At 49.0% G+C, this 11,562-nt stretch overlaps 1 long non-coding RNA gene across 1 annotated transcript; it reads right to left on the bottom strand.

The window, feature by feature from the left end:
• Positions 1-858: 858 nt before the first annotated feature.
• LOC116542400 lies at positions 859-8,015 on the bottom strand. The gene is made up of 3 exons (XR_004265204.1): positions 5,819-8,015; positions 3,284-3,502; positions 859-1,820 (listed from the first exon to the last, which is right to left on the bottom strand). It is a non-coding gene; the product is annotated as an uncharacterized LOC116542400 (long non-coding RNA).
• Between the last annotated feature and the right edge of the window lie 3,547 nt (positions 8,016-11,562).

Genomic DNA, 11,562 nt, shown 5'->3' with positions numbered 1-11,562 from the left:
TCTCTCCTCCACGTTGACCTCCCTCCCGCGTCTCTGTGGAGACTGGCTTTCCATCCCACTTAGCTGCACTTTCATCTCCAGCCCCTTCCAAAGTGCCCTCCTTTTCTGAGAATGCAACTCCGTCTCCCACAGGAAATGTTCACGAAAGGAAAGCCTTTCATGCTTTCCATGCCACCATTGGGGAAGCGACATCAGCGAGCGGGAAGCAACGGCCGTGGGGCGAGGTCTTCGCAGCCGCGTGGGGATCAGCTCAGAAAGTGAGAGCAGATCGCAGACACCCGAGTCACCGGGCTGCGGCCTGCGCAGCTGGACACTTATCTGCTAGGGGCGCCTCGGGCAATGCGGGTGTCCAGCCCCAGAAAGTTGGAGGCTCCCGGGACTGAGGCTGGATCCTCCGCTTCAGGTGATCCATTCAAGTCACACTTGATTTCTACCCACCGGGCAACGGGCTTTTCCTAAAGGAAAGCTGCAGTGTGTGGAGTGAGCTGTGACCTGCCTCCTGGGCCAGCAGCCCTCCCCTGGCTGTGGTCAGTGTTCTGAAGCCGGTACCGATGATGGGCAAATCCCACTCAGTCAGCCGTGATCCCACTCAGCCTGGCTTTTCACTCTGCTGCTTCTGGGAGGAAGATGGGCACAGCATGGTTATTTCAGGTCCATGGAACTTCCAGTTTTGGGAGGCAACTTCTCTGGGTCTCTTTGCCACCACTCACAATTCTCTGTGCAATATCTTACCGCAATTCAGTTGAATTAACTGAAACATGGCAAAATGACAAGACTGGCCAGAGCCCACGGGAAAGCCGGCAAGGTGAAAGATGGCCTCGAAGGCCGCAGCTTGCAGTCTGTGGGGGCTGCGGGATTTAGGTCTGTATTGCCATTTAGTGCTGAGGACTAGGCGCCCCCTCCACTCAAGCTTGTGGGCTGTGTCAATCAGGGTCTGCGGGCATCCGGAACAGAGCAGAGGCTCGGCCCCTGCCCTCCTGAGACGTGCCAGAGGCAGGCACCTCTGAGTGTGACTTAAAGGAGGAGCGAGAGGCACCATGAAGCTCAGCTTCCCAGAAGGCCTCCTAGGAAATGTGTGGTTCAGAGGGAAGCCTGGGGAGGGCTTTGGGCAGAGAAGGGCAAGGAGGGCACTGTTCTTTCTTAGGAAGAGTCAGAAAGCCACTGAGCCCTCACGGGCTCCATCCCCAGATGCCTGGTGCTCTCACCTCACTCTTCTACCACCTCCCCCTATAACCCAGCTGAAGCCACTTTCCCCTCACCGAAGTCCTGCCACTGACTTCCCAGAAATGAGAATAGGCACGTTCACGACTTCAGAAAAAAAGGACTCTATAAATACAAATGATGGGAGACTCTCAGTCCCGATGAATATGTTTTTCAAAAGACCAAAGAGAGTAAGTAACAAAAGCACTGATGGTGTGAGGTCCAGGCGCTATTTTTAGGCTGTACTGCCTGGTTCAGGACAGACGGAAGATGGAAGAGGTGATGCTGGCTGCCAGTCCTGCTCTGTTTTGGTCCTCACCCCCGGAAAGCACTGAATCCTTGATTGTTTGGTTAAAAACATCCCAGAGTGGATTTTGTTGTTAGCTGCTCTTGATCTTTTAAAATTTCCTGCATGTGCTATTGACTGCCGTCCCGGCCTTGATAGAAGTCCAGACAAAATTGTCAGCCTGTGAGCTGTGGCTTTGTCATCAGCAGGCTCAGCCGTTCTGGCGGCAGGGGCAGGAGGCTGTGGGGCAGGAAGTGGGGCTGCGAGCCAAGCCTGAAGTGACTGGAGAATGGCCTCAGACCCACCCTGGCCTCTCATTTCTCCATTTCTGCTCCTGCATGGGGTGATGGATGATATTCTTATGTAAGAAACCAGGGGAGAAATCCTGCCGCAAGCACAAAACAGCCTTACACAGTGAGCTATCAGAAATGCCACTAAATGCTGCAGGTGTGCAGATGCAACTTGAAGGAGTAACTTGTGGCCCTGGGCTTCACTGGGCCGCTTCACCACCCAGCCCTATTCCGAAAGGGGGGACCTACCAAAACACTGACGGGTGGGCCCACTGCAGCCAGATTTCCCCATGTGCCCTAATTTCCGCATAACCCAAGTTGAGTCAGCCTCACTCTTTAAGGGTGTAGTGATGCAAAGTTCTCTTGGAAGGAGGGGGTCATCTCAAGACCCTCAGGATCTAAGTGGGGCCTAGCACATGGCTGGCACTCACTGACTGGTGAAGGAGAAAGAGAAATGGTGAAGGAGAAGGAAGGAACAGAGGAAGAGGAGAAAGGAGGCTGCAGGAAGGGGAAATCCGGAAACAGGCAGAAACGAAGACCTCAGCTTCACCCACCCTACCACAAATCTCTGAGCCAGGGCACTTCAGTAGCCCACAGGGCTGGAGCCAAAGGGGCAACAGCAGGAGGCGGCCTGAAGCAAAGGAGTCGAGAAGAGACGATGGCAGAGTTGCCCAGAATGTCCCACACTCCCTCCATCGAGTCCTTAGGCAGAGGCCTTCTTGCTGCTGAGTCCTTAAAATGGAAGAACTATGGCATGGCAATGACTTGGAAATTGTTCACTCACAGTATTTAGCAACCAGAAGCAGGGCCAGGCTCAGTGGCTCACGCCTGTAATCCCAGCACTTTGGGAGGCCAAGGCAGGCAGATCATGAGGTCAGGAGATTGAGACCATCCTGACCAACCTGGTGAAATCCCATCTGCACTAAAAATACAAAAATTAGCTGGATATGGTGGCACGCGCCTGTAATCTCATCTACTCAGGAGGCTGAGGCAGGAGAATTGCTTGAACCCAGGAGGTAGAGATTGTAGTGAGCCGAGATCGCACCACTGCACTCCAGCTTGGTGACAGAACAAGACTCCATCTGAAAAAAAAAAAAAGGAAGGGTTTGTGACATTCATTTTTTTTTTCTTAGCATGTGGACTTCATCAAAAGGAGGGTTTAGCTTTTTCTCTTCCTCTTTAGTTCCCCATGACTAAGGTTGAGGGGTACCTTGTGATATAAAGCTCTACCCTTAGTTCTGAAGGAAGTTAGGTAAACTCTAGAGTGGGAAGACTCGTGTTTCTGTCTCCTCAGCTACATAAACGCGCCTTCAACTGTTACATGCTGTGACTATAAAATACAGTTTTATAACAGCCCGTTTCACTTTTCACAGCCCAGATTCCATCTCAGTTTGTGGGAGGGTTGCTGAGGGAGGTGGGCCGGGAACTGGGGAGAATACACACACGTAGTTTGTCAAGGTGTAGTTTAACTGTAACTGCTGAAATAAAACATGAGAGGAATACCAACTTCTGTGAAAGGCAGACATAAGCACAGCCCTATCAAAGCTTCAGATGTGTGTTAGCCTTAAATATGTGTGACATCGGCTCCTGTGACAGGCCACACCGTAGCATTTCTCATGACCAGTTGTGCGATTATCCACGAGATCAGCCAGTGCGAGATGCCTCCTCTGAGCAGGACATGACTGAAGTTGCCTAGTCTTGTAGGAACCAGAGTCTGAAACTTACCCTAGAGTTAGAAGAGAAGCAATCAAAACAGAACACCCATGAACAGCACTATTTTTAAAAAACTCTTTTATTTTAGTGGAATTTCCCTGTGGCCCTTACGACTAAGAAAAAACAAAAAAAAAATGAAGGGACTAGTTTTCATTTCCATGGGCAGAAATACAGCCTGAGAGCACATTTTACCTAAGGGTATTCGATGATTTGGCTACTCTGAAAACCTTTCCCAAACCTTAAGGATTTTAAAAGGAGAGAGTGCTATTGCCTCTGCTCCACAGAGGAGGAATCTGAATGAGAGGAACAAGAGTTTAGACAAATTCACCCAGCATTCATTTGAAAGAGTCAAGTTTAAACTTCAGCATTCCCAAGAACCCAAATTTGACAGTACTGGAACCTCAGGAATTCTGATTTCTAAAGATCTATTTTATTAAAAGGTAAAAAATATAAAGAAAAATGCCCCAATATAGAGAATTGGGATCCTACTAGTTAAATACATTCTCTGCATGTGTACAAAGTCAGAAGTTTAGAAAAAAGGCAAGTCAGAAACTGTGACCTCCCTTGCCAGTGTAGCTCTCATGAGTAGCGTAAATAAAGTGCCTGATAATCCATTTCAAAGAATTATTTAATCTCTTGTAAATCTGGAGATAAGTATTCTAAAATTCAGTGCAAACTCATCTATATTCTTGTTGAGAATGCATTTGTTTGCACTAATATCAAATTTCTAAGCCCCCAGCATCTGCATAGTTTTGGAAAATTCTTTCATGCCAGAACCAGAGAAGTCTCGGGCTTCCTTTGCATCCATGATTCTTGGTCACCCTGACAGAACTTTCAGGTATTGAACGTGAACGGGGCTGGTCATTTTATCAGTATTTCAGGACTCAACTATTTTTCTGATCATAAATCCAAAATCTGAAAATTCTCATGTCAAAGAACTGAATTTGTTTGTGTTCATGCCAGCAATTTTCTAAGCTGAAGACACTTCCTTGCTGTGCATTGAAATGACACGTAGGTCTGCTTGATTGACTGTTTTAATCACCTACAAGCTCATCTAATTTTCTGTATGTCACAACAGCTTTCAAACGATTTCATAAATTTTGACCAAACTTAATACTCTTATCTCTGAAAACACTATTTTAAAAACAAAACAAAACAAAAACTGGTCATTGATTTTTAAAACACAAAGAAACTCTCCTGTTAGGTATTTTTGTAATTTAGTAAGAGCCTGCCACACACGATGGCCCTGGTGAGGACTGCCATTGACAGCCTGGGCTGTCAGCTCTGATCCCACAGTTCCCGCAGCACTCGGCCAGGAGCATTTAACTCTTTCTCTTCCTTGTGACTGCATCGGTAGCTAACAGGGAGTGCACTCTGGGGCCCTCCGTGGAGACTCTGTGGGGAAATTTCACTCTTCACATAGCAGAGGGGTTTGTGTAGGTCCAGGATATGGTGAGCTGCCCTATATTACACGGCCTACAAGTGGAATCCTGTCTGAGAGACGCCAAATCCCATACTTTTTCCACTGTATTGCTTTTCTATGGAATGTGAGAAATTGAAATACATCTTCCATCAAGTGTCCACCATTGGCTCCAGCTGGATTTGAGTCTAATTTACATTACATATAAACCCATCTACCTAATCCATATTATACGTAGAAATAAATCCTTCAGATGTCTCCTTCATCCCCAGTGCCTCCCAGGTCAAAACACAATGAGCCTGGCTGTGTAATTGGCTCTTAGCTGTGGCCTCCACAATTCCAACCTTGCCCTCTACCCCCATAAGCATTCGCCACCCAGCACCCAGCATGATTTCATAAGCACGTGCATAAATCCACCACTCCCTGCTCAGTGCTACCTGTGGCTTCCCAGGCCCTCAGAAGGAAACCCAGATTTCTTAGTGTGCCCATGGTACCCGCTACTGAAGCACACACGTGACTCCAGCCATTCACACATGCATCCGATACAAAGGGCCACCTCACTCACCACACTCCGCATTCTTTGCAGTCCCAAATGCTCCAACCTCGTTCGCACGTGGGGACCAGTCTGTCCCTGCCTGGTGTCTCCTGGCTTACTTTCAGGTCATCCAGTTCTCACCTGAAATGCTCCCACGGAAGCAGGATGGTCTGGAAGCCCAGCCCTGTGATTCTGCAGCACATCCTCTTGCCTTCTCTTCTTCACCGCACTGTGGCTCTCTAGCATTGGCACAATTTCCCTCACTTCCCTGCCTCCCACCACGTACTGTCAATTACAATATCAGCTCCCTGCAAACAGAGCTGAATCTGCTCTGGGCCTGAACTGTGGTTGGGAAAAACAGATATAAAACTCACCTGCTGATATTCCTAATGCTCCATAGGACTGTCCTCCCAGCACTGGACCAGCCTGCTCCCCTCTGGGTCTCTTCTCAAGGCCAAATGCACCTCATGCATGAGCTGTCCCCCATGCCACATCTAGGCTCTACCCCATGTGAAGGCGTCTTGAATCCTGCAAACCCCAGATCTGAGCTCAGCCCCACAAGTGCCACATAATTGGACAACATGACTCCAAGGAGAGCCTTGAACACATGGAAAGGGGCCCAAGGTTAGCAAGAGGAGCCCAGTTCTGCAGGAAGCCTCGGTGCAGTTCAGCTAAGATGGCTGGGGTCCTCTCACTGCCCTTCACCCTTCATTCTACTATTTCTGGAGCCAGGGCTCCTGGATGGTGGGGGTTTTCTCTACCCCAGCTGCTCCAGCCAGATCCTCCTCCCCTGGCCTCTTCCACACAACTTCCAAGCCTCCATAAGTGGCCTTATTGACAAAGACAAGACTCCAGGCTCAGAGGAAAGCACCTACTCTTGAGAGCTGAGAACTAAAAGCAAGGGCTCCTCTCCAGCAATGCGTTCTTCAGAGGGAAGGCCCCGGGAATGCAAGGAGCGCCAAGCTCACCCTTAGCAGAGCAGCTCCTCAGAAGGTTTCTATAAACCTCTGGCAGGCCTCCACCCACCTCTCAGGAGGTGAGCTAATTTCTTGGCTGAGTCAATGCAGTAGAAAGTCAAGATGGTTTGGTATCCATTGACTTGGAATTGATGTAATTTTTTAATCCAGAAAACTCAGTCTATGACAGGATTCATGACCTGGTGAATTTGCCACGTGTGGCAAATGCTGCCTCGCTCTCGGTTTCTGAATTCTACAATCTAGGAATTGGAGAGATCCTTCCGTCTCAGAATCTACCTTATACAATAGAACCCATAGGCGAGTCTCCCTGCAAAAGGCAGGATAGCCCTGGGAACCCAGTCTCCTGGGTCCTGCGGTGGCTCTGCCTCTTCCCACAGGAGGTTCTGTTCTGGTCCTGCAATCTCTGCATCTGTGACCAGTGTGGTTATACCCTGTGACTTCGAGGTTACTTTCAGCTCTGGGATTTCACACTCAGGATTTATAGTTATGGCTGGTTCCAGGCCCACCTCCTCAACAAGGTCTTTTTGACAGCCCTGTCTAAACAAGTCCTTGTCTGCCCCTCTGTGGCTGCACACCACTTGACTCTCCTGCCCCACTGTGACTCACCCGCCCTGCGTTTGCTGCCTCTACCTCCTGCATGGTTCTGCAGGTACTGAGATGCCAGGAACCCAGCACTCTCATTCAAGGCCGCAGCCCCAGGACTCAGCATGGTGAGCCTGGCACCAAGGAGGTGCTGGACATTTGCTGAGTGACCTGATTATAGACTCCACCTCTGAGGATGCATCTGTGGCAAAGGGCAGTTTGCCTCTCACCAGGCTGGGGATGCCGTGTGTGAGCCTAAAACATCCACACTGAGCTCAAATAAGCCTCGCTGCAGTTTGGTCTCAGGTCTAACCATTGACTCTTCTAATCTTATTAGCAATTACTCAAATAGAAAAAAAGAAGCATAGAGCTTCTTTGGAATCCTGTTTTAAAATCCTTCCTTTTTATTTTGGAATACAGCAGCTCAGGAGAGCTGGAAATCAAGAAACAAAGGGATTCATTCTCTGGCCAAGAAATGTTCAGAACCAACAATGGTCATGTTTATACTAAAATGGTAAAAAAAGAATGCTTAAATTAAACCATTATTGATTTAAACTCATTAAATAAGATAATTGACGTGGAATATTGAAATTAAAGACTCTGCAGTTGTGTTCTTCTTAGTCTACCTGGTGGAGAACATTAATATTTGAGTAATATTTGTCTTTAAAGAGTAGGTGGGTGGTGGACCCTGAAAATAGCTCCCCTTTTATATCAAATAAGACTTTAACAAAACAAGTTGGACTGCGTTAGAATCTGTTTACATAAATGGAGTTTGTAATTTTTTCTTAATGATTTAAGATTCTACAGTAATAACATGGCCACATGTGGACTTGAAGATATATATACTTTATAAAACTCTAACATAAATTAAACTTCATTCTATATTTATTCAACACATATTCTTGTTTCAGGAGAAAATAATTACTGTCTGATACCTTTGTGAGAGACATGCTCAGTAGCAGATTGTAATGATGACATGGTCTTGCTTTAATAAAAAAGAAATGGTATCTAAAAATAAAAATAAAAAGCTCTCCCCATTGGTGGCCTGAGAAGGGGGTGCTTGGTGAGGCTCAGCAGCTGTCTCAGCCTCAGCCCTCCAGGCAGGGCAGAGTGGAAGGCATGCAGTTCTCTGCTCCAAGACTGCAAATGTGGAGGCAGCAGAGCCCAGGGAAGTCAGGTGCCCTTGCCACTGCCCCTATACTCCAGCCGCTGTCCCGGGGTGGTGAACACTGAAACAGCGTCCAGGTGGAAGCTGGTATGGCTTGGATTTCCCCAGAGCATCCCTCATCACCATGTCATATTCTGCCAGGCAGCCTGCGCCATCCAAGAACATGTCAGGAATGGGGACTGTTTGGGGAAAGCGCACATTTTTTGTGTGCATTTGATGTGTTTGGTTTATTTAATTACTTTAAGCTAAGTTAAAGCTGGACTCTACTCTCCCATCCTCCTGAGCTGTCATTTATGGAAATCCCCATGTACCCACCAGACTTTTGTGTGAAAAGATAAGGCCATGTGAGCAGAACTTCGCCCGTGGACACGCCGCTGCGGGCTCGGCCGATGTAGGCTCTGTGCCCACCCTGCCCTGTGGCACAGCCCTCCCTGTCACTAGGTGACCTTGGGATGTTGTCTTCCTGCTCCCTGTTTAGACTTGCACCTCTCCTCTCAATTCTGAGGTCAATAAAGGAAGGGAGTCCACTTGAGTGGAAATGCTGAGGGCGTGGCCCCAGGGGCAGGTCAGGGCAGGCCAGCCGCATGTGCACAGCTCCGAGTCTCCAGTGGGGCCAGGCAGTTGGCAGCTCCAGGTGGCCCCCGTGGAGGACCCCATCCTCTGTGGTCTTGAAGCACGTTTGCCTCGCATGGCAAGCACTGCTGCCTTTGTTCTCCTACGACTCCTCGGGGTTGAGCCCTTGGGAACGAACATGCACAATAGCAGGTTGCGGAGGCCCGAGATTGTTTCTGACAACAGCAGCTCTCTGTGTGACCACAGCTCCCAACTGCATCTTCCCCAGGTCCTTTAGGCACAGACCTGGGGAAGCAGTCACCCGCCAAGTAAGAGGGCGACAAAAATAAAATGAGTCAAGCCACCCCACCCACCACCCTCTCCCTGAGAAAGGTGAATGTTCTCAGCCCTTTGACAAGGCTCTGCAGAAGTTAGTCCCTTTATGCAAATCAGTCTCTCCCTCTGCTGTGTGTGTGTGTGCGTGTGTCTGTGTGTCTGTGTGTGAGCGTGTGTGTATGTGTGTGTGTATCAGTGTGCGTGTGCGTGTGTGTGTGTGTCTGTGTGTGTGTACAATGGCATTGACCCGAAAGCAAAATCCAATAGGTAAGAAACATCCTGTTCCAACCATGACAGACCCTTCTTCCAATGCAAGTGGGTGGAGCACGGTCACCATCCTTAAGATTTCTGGTTCTCGGCCGGGCTCGGTGGCTCACGCCTATAATCCCAGCACTTTGGGAGGCCGAGGCAGGTGGATCACGAGGTCAAGAGATCAAGACTGTCCTGGTCAACATGGTGAAACCCCATCTCTACCAAAAATACAAAAATTAGCTGGGTATGGTGGTGCACGCCTGTAGTCCCAGCTACTTGGGAGGCTGAGGCAGGAGAATTGCTTGAACCCAGGAGGCGGAGGTTGCAGTGAGATGAGATCGCGCCATTGCACTCCAGCCTGGGTAACAAGAGTGAAACCCCGTCTAAAAAAAAAAAAAAAAAGATTTCTGGTTCTCAGTCTAAAAATGTGGGCTTAGCAATCTACTGAGTAGTCTTTGCAAGCATGCCCTGTGAGCAAACACAGAGTCTAAAACCAATATAAAAACAAGTGTCCATGTGGGTTGAGAGTCCTCATCAGCCAGGACAGCACATTCAACAGACTCAGAGAGCTTCAGCAGGACCGAGGCCTGGCCCCCACACTGCACACCAACGAAAGCAGAATATGTGGGGAGAGGTCAGGCATCTTTACTCTTTAAACTCCTCAGCTGATTTTAACAGGGAACCAGGGTGGAAAGCTCTCGGTCAGGCCTTACAGAGACATTGTGACTGGAGTCCATGGCTCCTCCCACTGGCCTGATAACAATTCTGTCCACACAGGGAACCATCCTGTCCTGACACACTCCATGTTGTCTAGCCAGTGGTTCTCAGACTTTGATGCCTGTCCAAGTCACCTGGGAGGATCATAAGGAGCACTGAGCCCCAGGGTCCTCAGAGTGGATGGGACTCCAGGGATATCTCAGTGCTCCCAAGTGAGTCTGATGCCCATCCAAGTGTGACCACCAAGGGCCTTGTCCTTACAGGGAGTAGAATGTGGCTGAGCAAGTACAGCTGCCCCTGTACACATCAGTAATTGACGGAAGTGCTCCTTGCCTGTGTCACAGTAATACCAGCCAGGAGCCAGCTGAGCCTCCTGCAGAGGTGAGCCAAAGTCAGCCCCCAACTCCTTCACCTCCTCCTCCTACACACACCAGAGATCCATTCTGGAGCCATGTCTGTGCAGAACCCAGTGTCCTCAGCCACTGCAGGCCAGGGTGGGCTTCTGTTCTCTCCACCTGTCATCCCAGGAGTGCTATCATGGGCTCTGCCTGACTCAGGGTGAGGTCTGTGACCTGTGCTTTAAAACACTGGGTCTCCAGACACTCTATCCATGAAACAAACAAAATAGGGTGAATCTGTGTACTCAAACTGGACGGCCCCAACACATGCTGTTTCCTGACCCCTCAAATTGGTGCTTCCCACCAGAACCGCCACCCAGGATATATGGTCTGTGAGGAGAAGCTCACTATGGGGCCTCCTCCCAGGAGACCAAGCTTCTGTCCACAGCTTGCCCAGGGCTCTGAGCTGGGTAACGTCCAAGGAGAGGCACAAGAATGCCTGGTCAGGGACTGGAGTCTCTGCCTGGCCTACCTAAGGGTGCCCTCAGCTGCAGATCCCCTGATGGGATGAACACAACAGGTAGCGGATGCCACTGAGTGTCCACCCCCGCAGGCTGTTTTAACGGAACAGGCTCAGTTCTTACATTAGAGCATTAAGTCATAGAAGTGAAGATTAGGATAATAAAAGCTTCCCCAGTTAAGTCTGTTTACCCCACGTCCTTTGTCTCTACTCTGTTTACTCATGTAAACTTTGTGTTTGATGGTCCTCTCGGGGGAGGTCAAAGGGGAATTACCCATTAATGGTGTTATTCTGGGCCCTGGAACCAAGACCTTTCATCATTCATAAAACCACTCTTTTAACCATGTTAATTATCCACAAGCATATTGACTTAGAACCTCTGTTATTAAATCTATGCTGAATAAATGTGAGGAGGAACAGAGATTTATGGTCAGTTAGCTGCAATCACCCTCTGAGAGAAGCTGACAACCTCCCTAGCCTACCTGAATTCACTGTACTCTGGTGTGTGAGAGTGTATTTCATTCATCCGTCGCTGTGTCAGGGTCTGCAGAACAGACCTCCACAGGTGATGATCAGTGTCTCAGGTGGTGACCCCGATGTGACACTCATCACCAGGAAAGATTATGGGAGACTCGATTAAGAGAAAAGCAGAATCCAGGGCTGGGTAAGGTCAGAC

Source organism: Sapajus apella, unplaced genomic scaffold (genome assembly GCF_009761245.1).
Source record: "Sapajus apella isolate SASKATOON/1434 unplaced genomic scaffold, GSC_monkey_1.0 scaffold167, whole genome shotgun sequence".
In the NCBI taxonomy this organism is placed as follows: Eukaryota; Metazoa; Chordata; class Mammalia; order Primates; family Cebidae; genus Sapajus; species Sapajus apella.
This window is presented reverse-complemented; position numbering and strand designations above follow the sequence as displayed.